Source organism: Pteropus vampyrus, unplaced genomic scaffold (assembly GCF_000151845.1).
Source record: "Pteropus vampyrus isolate Shadow unplaced genomic scaffold, Pvam_2.0 Scaffold115, whole genome shotgun sequence".
NCBI lineage: Eukaryota > Metazoa > Chordata > Mammalia > Chiroptera > Pteropodidae > Pteropus > Pteropus vampyrus.
Genome location: NW_011888896.1, coordinates 3,729,129 through 3,743,104, shown reverse-complemented (window position 1 = coordinate 3,743,104; position 13,976 = coordinate 3,729,129). Strand labels below are relative to the sequence as shown.

At 34.3% G+C, this 13,976-nt stretch overlaps 1 long non-coding RNA gene across 1 annotated transcript in view; it reads left to right on the top strand.

Moving 5' to 3' along the window:
* The first annotated feature begins 9,289 nt into the window (after nt 1-9,289).
* The window catches only part of LOC111743506, an 11,065-nt gene continuing 6,378 nt past the window's right edge, over nt 9,290-13,976 (top strand). The window contains exons 1-2 of the long non-coding RNA XR_002781744.1: nt 9,290-9,300; nt 11,948-11,955. This is a non-coding gene — a long non-coding RNA (uncharacterized LOC111743506). The remainder of the gene's footprint in view (nt 9,301-11,947; nt 11,956-13,976) is intronic.

Sequence of the window (13,976 nt, the reverse complement as noted above, 5' to 3'; positions counted from 1 at the left end):
CCTTACCTATGCAGTTCTCAAACTTTCGTGTGCATTAGGATCACCTGGAGGGTTAATAAAAACACAGATGTCTTGGTGCCATCTTCAAAGTTTCTGATTCCCTAAGGATGAGATAAAATCAGCGAGTCTGCTTATTTAACAAGTTCCCAGGTGATGCTGAGGACTATATTTTGAGAAACACTCCTGTGGATAGTACTCTCAAATCAGTTTTTTAGAGTCTCTTTTTAAAATATGAATAGGCAAAGGAGGATCGGTATATATTTTGTGGTGGTGAAGTGAGGACTTTAACAATGAAAGAAAGAAAAAGACGGAAATATGGAAGGAAACAAGAGAATTAAAAAGAATTTTGAAAAAGTATCATGTTCTTTCATTCATACACTCAACAAATACTTGCTGAGTGCCAAATATGTGCCAGGAGTTTGTTCTAGGATGTTCTAGGAAAATAGCAATAATATAGTCTTCAGAAGTTTGATAAAAAATGACTTTCAACTAATTATTCTATACTCAGCCAAACTGTAATTCAAGTGGAGGGGTAGATCAAATTTATTTTTAAATATACGATCATGTATCTTCCCTTCATAATTTTTATTTCTCAATGAAGTTCGATGAGAATATACTCTAGCAAAATGAAGAAGTAAACTAACAGGAGGAAGGATGGGATCCGGAAGCCCGGTGGGAGAAAATCTTTAGGATGATAGTCAAAAAATAAGTCTGAGAAACAGCCTGGTTTGCAGCAGGAAGACAGAAGAATCCAAGAGGAAAGTCTCTGGAATAATAGAAATTTCATAATAGAGGATCTATTCTACTGAACCTTAAAAAAAAGGAGGATTATTTCAAAAAAAATTAATTTTTTTGAGGAAGGGAAAAACAATGAGAAACTTCAGGAAATCTGTACAGGAAAGGATATGTAATCACTGTCAAGTTCTTGGCTTCGCAAATTTCTAAAAGTATAAACAGAGGTTAACAATTTAACAAAACTCTATATAACTGTGTTGAAAGAAAGATAGAGAATAGATGGAGGGTGGGTAGGAGAAGAGATCTAAATACCCATACATTATAGTAGTGAATAAGTAAAATGTAAAATAGTTAAATTAAAAAAATTGCCTAAAAGTATTTTGAGATTTGATGTCATCTACCAAAATAAATAGCGATAGGATTTAACAAGTATTTTCCCTTAGAGAGTAAGGGGATAGGTGGATGGATTAGATATAAGAGGGTTGTTTTTCCTTATGAGTCTTTTGATCTCATTTTATTTTTGACTATATTCACATATTACTTTGATAAAAATTAAAAAATTATTTCAGAAAATAAAAAGAAGCTGTAGGTAGAATCAATAAATTTTACCTTAGGGCTTTTCTTGTATTAGGGAGATCTGTCTTTATTCTTATTTTTTCTTAATTGAAAATAAAGAGGTTTTTCTGTTCAGAAAGGAGATTCAACATTTGTAAATGTAATTATCTTGTCTTTAATCAGATCAGACATAGAAAAATAAGCTTAGGAAGAAAATATTGGGGCCTATTAGATTCTTGCTATAATATGTCTTACCAGAGTCTGAATTTGATACTTTATGGGTTCATCCAAGCCTCTAACTATTTCTTCAACAAATGTTTATTATAAATATGTTGTGTACCTAGCATTGTAAAGCTACTGAAATTTGTTGCTGTTGTTATTATTATTATTTTTATTAAAATGCTATTCTACCTATGTCAGTGTGTTTTCAGTTAGGAAATGAAAATCTGAGGGGAACTGGCATCCTCTGGGTAGGGTCATTTCAGGATCTTTAAGTAGGAGATGGGAGATGGAAAGAAGGTCTGCTTTCACTGGCAAGAGAAGCACAGTGGGATTGGGGATTTAATTTTCTCAGATTCATCTGAATCCATTCAGATTTTCCACTCCATTTTTGAGAGGCAGTGATTTCAACTTGCATTGCAGTTCTATAACTCAAGGGTGAATGTGGAGCTGAACACCAACAATCAGTGTCTATTGAACTCAAGGAAAGCATTGTAGCAAGGCTTGCATTAAAAAAATTTTCAAAATGTTCAGGCAAAATTTGCTTGTCCCTGTAGGTTTGCTCTTTGAAAAAGAATTGGAAACCAGTTTTCTATCTTCTATAACTGTAATGGCCACCCGTTCCTTTTTTGTCTGCTTAAGCATGGCTCAAATGAAGTATTTCTTCCTCTGAGAGATTATTCTAATTTATTTTTTTCCTTATTGTGTCCATTCCATCTAGAATATGCTTCTATTATTGCAAATAATAACAAATGGTGATGGCAAATTCAAATAAGTGAAATGAGGATATCAATTTTTTATTCAGAGTACCGAAGACAGCATAACATTGTGGTTAAGCATGTTAATTGTAGAGCCAGATAGGCCTGGTTTTATTGCCCGTAAAGCATTTAACGTTAGCCATTATCATTCACATAAGTTTGTAATCAAATAATTTAATATATTGTATATTCAAAAAATCATTCAATGTAATTATGGAACATTTCAGAGGAAAACATTTTAAAGACAGTCATGCATGTAATAGCTCTGCTGCAAACAGGAATGTTTCATTTAAAAAAATCTCAGAGTATCTAGTAAAGCAACTTATAAGGCACCTTTAAGGCTTTTAACAGCTGGATCATATTTTTTTATCATAAATATGAAACGAGTTATAAAATACATAGTAAAATATCTTTTTGGTATTAAAGTCAATATCTATTTTTTTCAAAGCTTACCAAGGGGTACTGAGTTGAAAATTTTTATTTAATTTTCTAGTCAATTCATTTAAAAGATGATTTGACTCTGCCATCCTCCATTTCATTGGTTGGTTGAACTGACTAGGTTTTTTATTATTCTTATGTAGGATGTGGTTGGTTGAACTGACTGGGTTTTTTATTATTCTTTATAGGATGTGGTTCTAACCATTCACTCAATGTGCATCTTTCCAAGTTTTAGAACTACTATAAGTAAGATAAAACCCTGTTACCAAAATACCCATCGTATGTCCACATAAGAAACATTTTATAAGGAGCCTGAACAATGGCTTAAGTCCTCTAGCGGAAGGTTAAAAGCTTTGCCGTTAGTACTAAAGCTTGCTATGCCTCTCTTTTTCCTTTTGTAAAATAAGAATAAAATTGTACCCACCTCATAGGATAGTTTTAGGCAGTCTGTTTCCCAAACTTGGCTGATTGTAAGAATCACATAAAGCACTTAAAAAAAATTTGTATTCCTGCACACCTCCCTTGAACTCTTTAATTCAGTAGATTAAAGGCGGAGTCTGGGACTATATATTTTTTATAAGTATTATAAGTGATTTTTATACTTAATATTTTGGAAACATTGTTCTAAGGCAGTGGCTCTTGGAGTTATTTCTTGGACTGTAGTCTAACCAACTGAACCAGAAACTGCGCCTAGAAATCTGTATTTTAAAAAATCTTCCAGATGATTTTCATACTCTACTAAAGTTTGAGAACCACCCAGATTAACTCTAATGATTAATAATAACATAAAGAAGGACCAGCATATTACCTTCTAAAACTGTAAGTAAATTGGTATTCTAGTTTCCAGGCATCTGCACAATTTTTGTCAGTGATGCTTTTTATGCAAAACTGGAAAAACTGGCTAAAATTTCCTCACAGCTTAGATTCTAAATTTCAGTAAGAGAATTCCTTGTAGACAAGGCTTGTGGCAGATAACGTAGCAGATTTATTGATTCTTTGTTAGTTAATCGGATACATATTTACTTGTCACCAAAGTGTGCATGAAAACTTTGAGACTGGTCCTGCCATCAAAAAATAAAAATAAAAAAATACACAATCAAGCTGATGAGGCAAGAAATGCATGTGATTTTTGACTTTAGGCAACGTATTTAACCTTTCTCATTTCTCTTAGCCCCCAATATATTCAAGTCATCTTAAAATTCTGTTGATTTACCTCTATAACATTTTTCTTCCATTTCTCCCCACTTGCACATCACTTTCTAACATCAGACCTTTTCCTCTTAGAGCCATTTCGGGCCTTCTGCTTTAAGGATTCTCCTTCCTTTCATAACTGGTTTGTTGTTTATAATAAAAAGATATTATCCAGATGTCTTCTTGCTGCACTCAGAGGGATTTTCCAAAAAGGCAAATCTTGTTATATCACTTCCCTTTTAAAAATCCTCAAGGGCTTCTCATTATGACAAAATATAAACTTTGTTACTTCTTCATAAAGTCTGTATAATCTCAATCCTTTCTTTCATCAGGCTGAAGGTCTGGCCTTGGGCTTGTGGGCAAGCTAAGTATGTAATACCCAAAGGTCATGACAATGAAATTGCAATGGAGCTATATCAAGGGAGGTCTAATATGGAAGATGGGGTATGACAAAGAGAATTTAGAAACCCAGGAAACTTGAATAGGCATCTGGGATATATATTCTGACCTTAGGTGATCAGGACATTTTTAACATAATTCTTACCTGTGACTGAGGAGTGGAAGCAGGAAGTTGGAATAACCTCATCTCTTTCAGGGGAGAAGACTGAGAGGACGGCGACAGACACAAACCAAGGAGGCTGGGATCACGGAATGATGCTATGCTCTGAACACCTGGGTTTACATGCAAGAAAACTGAGGCCTGAACCAAAAGAAAATCCACTGAGTGGTTAAGCAATTTGGATGGAACTCATCCATTTATACAAAGTATGGTGTGCAGAATTATTCCAGACCACATGGGCTATTGCATTGCAGCATGTATTTCTCCTACTTTGGTTAGAATTAGGGCAAGTCATCAGATCCTGTAAAAGTAAGGTCTTCTCCTGGGAGAACATGGGAAAGCTAGGAAGTGACTTGTAAGATAGGATATAATTTCATTGTCAAATGAGGAATACAGATAAGATGTCTTAAGAAATCAGCAAGGATAGATTGTTGAGATCACCTTATGGGGTGATGGTTTAATTGAGAAAGCTGGACAAGAATGTACGCATCTTAAAAAATATATTAAATTTTAATAATAGAGTAGAATAGTAATATAATGTATTATAATATATAATATATAATATATATTACAGCTAAAATATATTCAAAATTATTATGTGCAAGGCACTAATGAAACATGATCTTTCTTAATCTTCACAATGGCACCTATTTTACTAGTGAGGAAACTGAGGGCCAAAGAGGTTAGTGACTTGTTAAAAATTACGGACCTCCTGAGAGCTAGGATTCAGACTAACAATAAAGTGATAGCAGTTAATGTAGCAGATTGCTCTTTTTTATGAACCGGACACGATCTTATAGGTGGAGAAGACAATAAAGAGAAAAAGAAACGATAGTTTTCAATCTCTTTCTGTTTAAAGGAATGACTATGAGTGGCATGCTAGGGGCTGGAGGGTAGACTAGTTGGATATCCCTTTTCTTCATCATTGAGAGGTTGTCTAGAGTGGGCTACAAATTGACTCATTAGGAAACAGCATGTGGAAAATAGTTTTCTTGACCAGGAATGAAGAAAGAAGACCAGGAATGAAGAAAAATCTGTCACCCAACATTAAATACCATTTTCTTCTTTTGCACTTTAAGTACTTTTCTACCACCAGTGTTAGTATAACTAGCCTACACATTATGATATAATTAACCTGATTAAAATCCTTAATATGTGGTATATGTTAATCATTGGAACCATTTTAGTTTAGGGAACAGTGAAGATTTATTTCTAACTCAAGCACAGACATTTCTGTATATTCCAAAATTCAGCAATCTTTTTAGTACTCTATAATTGTATTAAATTCTCAAAAATTATATTCATCCATATGGTGAAAATGGAAATATTCTAAGGTAGAACAGAATATTTAAGCAAAATCTGAAAATAATGATAAATGTTGAAAAGTTCATTGTAGGTTGATTTTTCTCTTCAGATTCCCATATTTTTTCCTTTTGAGAAGATTATGCTGGAAATGATTTTTAACATTTGCAATTAGATGTTTGGAAATATATAGGTTACCTAAATGCATTAAATAAAGTTCTTAGAGACTCAGCATTATTGCTAAGCCAACCCACAACTTTTGTGCTCCGAGGGTTTCAGAACATACAAGTAGATTGTCTCTATAGCTCATTTTCCATAAGAAATCTAGTAAGTGGTCCGTATTAAAAATAAAACTTAAGATGATTCAAAATACTGAAAATCACGGAGCAGTGGATGTTTATTGATTTAGTAGATTTATGATTTCCTTGATAAATTAATCTTTCTGAAAAATGGAAGTAGGTTCATAATTTAGTTTTGACAAAAATCACTGCACAAACATTGCATAAATTCAGATATCATGAAAAACTAAAGATGAAAATAATCCAGTTACAGATGCTGCCATTGTTAATATTTGAGTGTATGACTGGTATGCCCATTTACCTGTGATCTTCCCCTTTCTTTTGCCTGGAACCCAGGCCTGAGGTCATGAGGGGCAGCAGGCATCTGTAGCCTGCAATGTAGTGGTGGTGGAGTGGAAAGAAAAACAACCTGGGTCTTGGATGGCGTTGCTGAGCCGCTGTCAGCCCTGAACTCTCTATCTCCAGAGTTCTTATTGACCAGCCATTTAAACTCCTAATTTCTTTAAGCAACTATTAATTGAGGTTTCTTCTACTTGCAGATGAAGTCATTTCTAAACGATACCAGATCTCATATTAATGTTTTCCAAAGATTAGTTAATTGTCTCCAAATAATTTATCGAGTAATCTACACTCCCCTTCTCTAATTTTAAATACATTTTATCATGTAGTAATTCCTATATGCAGTTATACCTGTTCCAGATGCATCGTTCTTTTCATCTACCTGTTTAGTCCTATGATGCTCCCACATTGTTTTAAGTGTTGACATTGACATTTCTTCCTTCCTCTTTCTTCTACTCCTTACTTTGGTTGGTATGTTCTTGGATTTTTATTTGTTTCATTGTCAAATCACTGTTTTTACTTTGTGTAGCCTTTCTTTCAAGAACTACAGCTATACAATTTTTTTTTGTAACCACAATTACTACAGTTGTTCAGTTTGCATTCTAGGTTAGACACTTCCCATTTGTTCTCTCCTATAACTTACTTATCTATTAATATGTTATTTGGATGATATTTTTTGGGGGGTGGGGGAGAGATGGTAGAGCTGTATTATTTTTTAAAATAGATTTTTCAGGAAGGGTATATGGGTGATATGAGGCCTGAAATTGATCAGGACTCTTTCTTTTGATGTGTTTTTTGCTGTGACCTTGGGTAGAAACCTGTCCTGCACTGTGTCTGACTTTTAGGACTGCTCTTAGTACACATTCCCCCAGGTTATCTCATTTCTGTGAGTAAAACCTTGGAATATGACGTATTTTACTCTAAAATCTAGCACTTAATTGTTATATTTTTAATAATGGCCTTGTTTGCTCAGGAAGAAGATTCAAAATTTTGGGCTTCTAACTTTCCTATCTCCTTACATCTAATACTTTAGAAACCCCAAAATTTATCACTGTAAGGTTTTCAAGATAAATTTTCACTTCTTTTTCCACTTCCATGGTCCTATTGCTGATCTTCTTTACTCGTCTTCTCTGTTATATTCTTAGTTTCCTCATCTACACATCTGTTGATTCTATCCATACCTGTTTAATTAATTTTCCTAAGAAGAACTGTCTCTCTTTGTTCAAAAGGCTTGTGTAGGATATTTCCTTTTTGTCCTTCCAGATTTACTCTGTTCTTTTGTTTCCTGTTTTGTGCCCCAGGAGGCAGACCTGTAGGGATTGCATCCATGAGCTTCCTTGCCTCTGGCTTCCAGTTGGGTATAGCCAGTAGGGGTCACTAGCAGGATATTGGAGGGAGCGAGCAGGGAATTAAGTTGATTATTTTTTCTCTTTTTCCTTATTCCACCATAGATAGTCTGTCCTACTCCACAGAAGGGCTTGCCTCATGTCAGGGAAAACTTTCTTACAGTTGTAACTTCTCTCTGTACATTCCAGTAATGTCTTTTTCCACTTCCTTTTTTCAAGAATAGTGGTAGTAACCCTTCCTGCTGTTGCTGGCAGGATGTTGTTCCACCCTCTTTTATTGGCTTCCCTTACTCAGCCCACACCTTTGAAATATTCTCTTTGTCAAAGCCCACCTATTTGTTGTATTCGAATGTGCTTTTGCTTCAGACCCTGACTGGTACAAACCATAAATGTCTTTCTATTACCTACTAAAATATGTGTAGACTTCTCAGCCTCAACATAAACTTTCAGGCTACTCTCTTACTTCATGCTAACATTGACCCTTCGCTTTAGTAAAAAACTAGTTTAGTCATAGCTCTTTGGATAGACCTAAAAAGTACATTATGTTTTCTTGCTTGGGGTACCCTATTTCTCTAATGTCATCTGCCAGACTTGTTATCTTATTTTCACAGTTTATCTTAAATGTCACCTTTTCCATGTCTCCTTCACTGAGCGCCCTGGTTAACATTTGTATATTCCCTTTCTTATAGTGCTTATATTTCCCCTTGCCTTATAACCACTAATATACTTGCTGTCCCTTCTACTTTATAAGCCCTTAGGGGCCAGGGGCTGACTCTTATGTCCCCGTAGTACTTTCTGCATAGTCAGTTTTCAGTAAATATGTAGTGGATCCGGGTAAATTGCGTTAGCTACATTTAAAGATTCAGATTATATTTAAGGGCCAATGGTTGAACTTGATAGGCTACTTTAAAATATTATATTATATTATGGTAATAGAGGAAAACGCAGCTTTGGTTGACATGGAGGTAGATGATAAAGAAAAGTCAGGAGTATCTTTTTCATCATTCGTTTAAAAAATATTTTTTGAATGTCTACTGTGTATCAGGTACTTTCCTAAGCACAAAAAATGCCTATTGCTGCCCAGCAATATGGTATTAATAATTTTTAAAAATTAGTAGAATACTAGAAAACCTTAGAATTTATGATTAGTTACTCACTTAGTAATTCTGTAATTAGATATCTTTAGGTGATGTTCATAAAAACCTGATGCCAATTGCAGTGTAGCTGAAGATTTTCCCATGTTCCCAGAAATTTATCATAATTTACAAGAAGACCATCTAGATTTAGTTTTGTTTTTGAGAATTAGCAGAGATAGAGAAGCCAACTGCTAGATAAAAAAAATGCCAGAGGGAATATACATGATGGCATTTTAATTTATGATCTTTCTTACATTATAAATTATGGATTCTTTTGTTTATCTGCTTGATAAACAAAAACTGATTCTTGAGAGACTGAGGATCTTTTCCAGTGAATAAGAAGAGAAAAATGATAAATACAGACTATCTATTTAGAGACTTTTCTTCTGTTATACCATCCTTCAAAAGTATTTCTTTTTGGTGGTTTCACTCTGTGATGTTGCCTTTTTTTTTTTTTTTTTTAAAGTAAACTGTGGTAATATGCTCTTGAAGAAAGAAAAGAGTAGACCAAACAGAACTATTGCAAGATAAGCATCCTTATTAGGTCACAAAAATCTCAAAATGATAAAATGCATATTTATGAATATTTATAAAGGCACACAATCATATTTTCCAGATTTTTATACTTGGGAACTTTAATGAATTAAATTTCAAGTGTGGGGAATACAGATGATCAGAATAACAGATACATGAGCAGCATAATTATGAAATTTGTTGCTCACTCTCACTCATTTTGAGTTTGCAAACTTCTTCTGAGTTCTTGGGTCCTGAATTGCTGTTTGAGAATTAATCTCAATCCTCTGAAATGTTATATATATTTGAGCACCACTTACTGACTAATTGATATAAAAATTAATGATGCACTTCAGGGAAAGTTAATTTTATGATCTTCTGTGGGTTATTATCTCTAATTTAGTAAGTTAGTTTTATGAAATGATAAACTTTATTTTTTTATGATTACACAAAATGGAAATAACAAAAATTTAAGAAGATATAAGCAGTAGATATTTCAGATGAATTCCTATTGCTAAGATTCTTAATGTTTCCAGCAGGACTTTGCAAATTCAGAACACAAGGTACATTGCTCTGCACGCAAAGAAACCTAGATCCCAAAGATGAGATTGCATTTTCCACTCCCTAAAACAAAACCAAACAACAAAACAGAAAAACAGCTGGAGAAGCTTCTTTAACATATTTTCTTTGAAAATAATGTTGTAAGTTTAGTATTTGCTTTCTTTTATTCTTTTCATCTTCCTAAAGAATCTTGCTGAGAGATCTGTGTTGACCCCTGAATCACCCAAATCTTTGGGAGTGAGGTGGATAGTAACCTTTGGTGAACAAAAAAAGAAAGTTTATATTAGCTTCAAACATTGGGTGCCGCAAACATTTTTTGGCTCTAAACCTTGCATTTTCCTCTTCTTTTTAGTTAAGTAATGGTACCAATGTTCACCTGCTTCTGTTGGAATCCCTTCATGAATGTTCTTATGTGTTTGTGTTAGCAGCTTTGTGTTTGTTTAACTCGAGAATGCCAAATAAGATTTAATATATGATATTTTATAAATAAAGTAAAGCAGAACTTTTTGCCTTAGTTGAATCAAAATGGTTTAGTTATATTTTTAATGCTTATTTCTTTAACAAAATTTCACAATCTGATTTTTCATATTATTTGAATATTAGATTCCAATTGTGAGATGTAACTTAATTGTATAAAAGAGTTTTAACTTTTTATTCTACAGTGAGATATTTTTTCTTTAGGACATGCAAATTAAAGTTGATTTTCTTCCCTCACAACTTCTTTTTAAGTTTTTTTTTTCATTTTAGAAAAAATAAAACCTCCATACTAAATTTATGATATAGCACTCTGCATATATTATTGAAATGTCTTATAGATTAAGAATCTGAGGTTCTTAATAAGAAATTAAAATTATTTGATTTCTTGGGGGCATTTTAAAGTCAGATATCTCATTGCCACTGTTGGTAGTGGGAAGGTTCTGGAAGACTACCCACAAAATGACATAATTTGACAATGAGCCCAAACACCATGTAAGAAAGTTACTAAAATTGAGGGAGAGGACAATAGTTTTTGGCTTTTGTACAAGAATTGCATCTTCACTATAACACCGGACCCCATCACTGACAAAACTGTAGCAGTTTTCCAACAAGGGTGTTATCTGGCTATCAGATTTGAACCTTCAACTCCAACTTTGTCATGAATTTCTCAGTTTCTCATATCTCATTCCTCACAGTGCTAGTTATCTTTTTAGATATGTTTAGCCTCTTATGGAAGCTGAGATAAAGAGCCCTGATACTAGAATCTCTATTGCTTCTAAAGTAAAAGGTAGAATGAATTTAATTCAAGAGCAAAATACTGCCTTTACTAGGCCCTGGAGGTAACAGGTTTAAAAGGAAAGTTCTTACAAATTCCAGTTTATTTAAACTGCCTCATAGATTTGTCTCAGTGGTTTATTTTAATATCCTGCAAAAATATCTAGAAACAAAAATAACAAAGTTACAAGGAGGAGGAAAAGAAGATTTGGGGAGCTTCTCCAAGAAGCACTGGAAAAATATTTAACTGCTGAATCAATTTTAAAGCATTTAAAATTTTTCATAATAGCTTGATGATAAGTGCTGAGACACTCACAGTGACTTTTCTTTGTAGTAACTCTTGTAAGATGAAGTGAGAAGACTGTAAAATGCATTTTAAGGCCTGTTATAGGGGATAGAAAATTGTCCAAATAGTGATATACAGAGTGCAAAAGCCAATCTGAGAAAATAATATGAATTCAATTAAAATATCAATTTTATTTTTTCAGTTGGTGTGGTGTGTGCTTCAAGGGACATAAGCTAACAACATGTTTTTCTTGTTCCCAAAGACCTCATAGTCTAGTGGTAATGATGGAAGTAGGGGCTGGTGATGGCAGTGGTGGAAGTGAGTAGACATCTATTTGTCAGAAAACAAGGTAAGGCAAGTACTCAGTAATTAAAATAAATGCAGTATGTGATAAGCAATGCTTATCATTTATTCTTTCATTTATATTAACTAGGTACTTATTTTTATATGTACTATTAGGTAGAGGGGTTATTACTTTAGCAACCCTCTCCTTAAGGGTTTTAGTAGGGAGGAAATAAATAAGAATACATCCTGGGCTTAGAATGTAATGAGGTACAGTTGACGTACTGTAGGGGCACAGGTTTGAACATGTGTGAAGAGAAGGATTAGGAGTAACTGGAAATGAGGCTGGAAGCATCGGCAGGGTTCAGAACAATGACAAGCTTTTGGATGGACAAAGCACCTATCACGGGTACAAAGGAGAGAATTTGGGAGACGACTGAGCTAGGCTAATGTGGCAGGGAGGTGTATAAAAGCTCTTCCTGGCAAAAGAGGCAGTGTTATTGGGAGCCATACCCAAAGAGTGAGAGACGCCACTGTGATGCCCTATCATAGTAGTTTTGAGGGCTAAAAGAATCTTGATGACAGATATTCGATGATGTTTCTTCAGATTTCTTAGAAGCTGCCTAAAAGTGGAATTTAATTTAAAAAAATTCACGTGGACTGGTGATGCAGAATTTTCAGGTTTTGGTATCTTTACAGGAATGACTTACAACCATCTTTAACACTCCTTTAAGCTACACTGGAACTTTACCTAGGCAATAAAAAAAAGACTGATGCACTGAAATAACTTTGGTGAAATGTACTCATTTGGATGCCAAGACTGATGAAGAAATTTATACTTGGAAATAAAGTATGCAACACTGAACTTATCTTTCTCTGGCAAGGAGAGAAATTTTTTATGGTAATGTTGAACTTCCAGAAGCAGAAGTAGAATGGCACATTGAAAATGAAGCAAAGCACAGACTGAGTGGAATTTTTGCTATGATCTGAAAGTTCGTGACATCCTCAAATTTATATGTTGGAATACCAACTCCCAAGTCAATGATATTAGGAGATGAGGCCTTTAGGAGGTGATTAGGTTATGAAATAGAGCCCTTGTAAGTGGAATTGTTGTCCTTATAAAAAGGACTCAAGAAAGCTAGCTTGCTTATTTACCATGTAAGGACACAGTGAGAAGTCAGCAATCTGCAACGCAGAAAAAGACCTTCACTAGAACCCGACTATCCTGGCACCTCGATCTTGGACTTCCAGCCTCCAAAACTGTGAGAAATAAATGTTTGTTGTTTATAAGCCATTCAGTGTATGATAGTTTGTGATAGTGGCTGAAACGGACTAAAACAGTCCTGAAAAACAAAAAAGTCAGAGCAGAAGTAAAAGCAGCAACAGTAGGAAAGCCAGACCCCAATGGAATTCCAGAATCTGGCTCTCCCACTCTGGAAATATGCTCTAATCTTCAAGTAGGCAAGTGAATTAGTATAAAAATATGATGAAACAATCTTTAAAAACCTGTGGGATATTAAAGTAAAAATTTTAGATCCTGATAGTCTATGTTTTTTTGGTTTAGATTTCCATAATGAAAACGAGTACTTTACCAATAAAGTTCTGACAAAAACTTATGTGGGGGCCAAAAAAAAAAAAAAAACCTTCCCTCCTGCCTTCTAAGTTCTTCTAACTGGGTTAATAATTCAAACAACATATAGCAGATGAGCAGGAGAAAATCAAAATTTAATACGTGTGCAAAAGGAATTACCGAAAGCATAAAACTTCCAAAGACAGTGAAGTAAAATTGGGTATATATCACATTTTGGACAAAGGAGAAAAGAGAGGGAGGGATCTTGGATTTTAAAAGTGAAAATGGCAATTTACAGGTATTTGAGGAAGAGGGTAACATGCACGGCAGGTACATTTTTGCTACGCCAGTCAGAATTAATGGAATACAGAGGGTACCGGGTCCCTTCCTGGATCCTTCCTATCTATCATACTTAATTCAAACTAAGCTAAGGTGGTTAAGCCAAGATTTCCTTCCTGGAATCAGGTCTTTCCATCGGGGCAGGAAAGGAGGAGGCTCGAATGTTCTAAGTCTTTTGTTTCTTAATAACCAGCTTACAATCAATATTCTAAAAGACAGTTGTAGGATGGCAAAACTTTGGTCCCCTTCACTTAAAAGTTAAAATTAAAGCCACATAAGGCAGATCATTTTTGCTTT